Raw genomic sequence first — 1,708 nt, forward strand, 5'->3', positions numbered from 1 at the left:
GGGTGAGATGGTATCTCATTGTGGTTTTAATTTGCATTTCTGTAATGGCTAGTGATTGGGAGCATTTCCTCACGTGTCTGTTGACTGCTTGAATATCTTCTTTGGTGAAGTGTCTGTTCATTTCCTTTGCCTATTTTTTAATTGGATTATCTGTCTTTTTGTTGTAGAGGTATTGGATTTTCCTGTAGATTTTAGAGAGTAGACCTTTGTCTGACTTGTAATGTCCAAAATTTTTTTCCCAGTCTGTAGGTTCTCTTTTTACTCCTTTGGTGAAGTCTTTTGATGAGCATAAGTGTTTAATTTTTTAAAAGATCCCAGTTATCTAGCTTATCTTCTGGAGTTTGTGTGTTGTTGGTTATGGTTTCTATCCTGTTAATGCTGTGTATTAAGGCCTCTAGTGTTGATCCTATTTTTTCTTCTCTGAACTTTATAGTTTTTGGCTTTATATTTAGGTCTTTGATACATTCTGAATTAGTTTTTGTATATGGTGTGAGGTATGGCTCCTGCTTCATTTTTTTGCAGATGGACATCCAGTTTTGCCAGCACCATTTGTTAAAAAGACTGTCTTTTCCCACTTCGATGGACTTTGGGCCCTTGTCGAGATCAGTTGACCATAGGTGGATGGATTTGCATCTGGGTTCTCAATTCTGTTCCATTGGTCAATGTATCTGTTGTTGTACCAGTACGAGGCTGTTTTGACTACCATAGCTGTATAGTAGGTTCTGAGGTCAGGTAGTGCGAGTCCTACTTTATTCTTTTTCTTCGGTAGTGCTTTACTTATCCGGGGCCTCTTCCCTTTCCATATAAAGTTAATGATTAGTTTTTCCATCTGTTTAAAGAGTGTTGTTGGTATTTGGATTGGGATTGCATTGTATTTGTAAATTGCTTTGGGTAGAACTGTCATTTTCACAATGTTGAGTCTACAGGTGAAGAATATTTGAAGTAATGCAGAAAGCTGTAGTGATATAGACAGATTTCATAAAAAGTTTAAAGGTAACATTGTAAGGTGATCTCACTTCACAACTAGTGTGCTGTTTTACTTTAAAATGGAAGTATAGAGGGAAGAAAATAGGGCCATTAAGACTTTGATTTCAGCATTTCTTGTATTTATTTTCAGTATCGATGAGGCAGTGGATAAGTTTATATGGTTTTTAACATCTTATTCAGAAAGTAACTTTTTAAGACATTCATCTACAGTATATAAAGTTCTCTCCCTTTATACCCTGGGTTTTGTAAAGTACTATGAAGAAGCAGACAAAAGAAAAGTGAACAATTTTCCTAAATTGACTACCTAATTTTGTATATCTATCCTAAATTCTTTTCTTCTAGTCTCCATCATGCCTTGACCAATATTCAAGGCACATTTATCTTTCCAGTTTATATGCACTCAGAATCAGCAGAAAGGATCTATTTCTGAGTAATTTAAGTTGACAATGAATATCCCGGCTACCACCAATGATCGCCCTGACAGGAAACACAACAGAGAGTCCCTGATGGAGCAGGAGAAAGGTGGGGTGCAGAACTCAAATTCTAGTAAAAAGACCAGAGTTACTGGTCTGACTGAGACTGGAGGAACCCCAGAAAGCACGGCCCCTGGATTCTCTATCAGCCCAGAACTAAAACAATTCCCGAATCCAACTCTTCAGACAAAGATGGGACTGGACTGTGGGACATAAAATGATACTCGTGAAGAGTGTGCTTCTTAGCT

The 1,708-nt window shown here is 37.4% G+C and overlaps 1 protein-coding gene across 4 annotated transcripts in view; it reads left to right on the forward strand.

Annotated features, from left to right (window-relative positions):
• IFT46 (intraflagellar transport 46) overlaps positions 1-1,708 on the forward strand; it is a 19,555-nt gene that overhangs the window by 5,757 nt on the left and 12,090 nt on the right. The gene's annotated exons all lie outside the window — the stretch shown is intronic.

Source organism: Trichechus manatus, unplaced genomic scaffold (genome assembly GCF_000243295.1).
Source record: "Trichechus manatus latirostris isolate Lorelei unplaced genomic scaffold, TriManLat1.0 scaffold00143, whole genome shotgun sequence".
Classification (NCBI taxonomy): domain Eukaryota; kingdom Metazoa; phylum Chordata; class Mammalia; order Sirenia; family Trichechidae; genus Trichechus; species Trichechus manatus.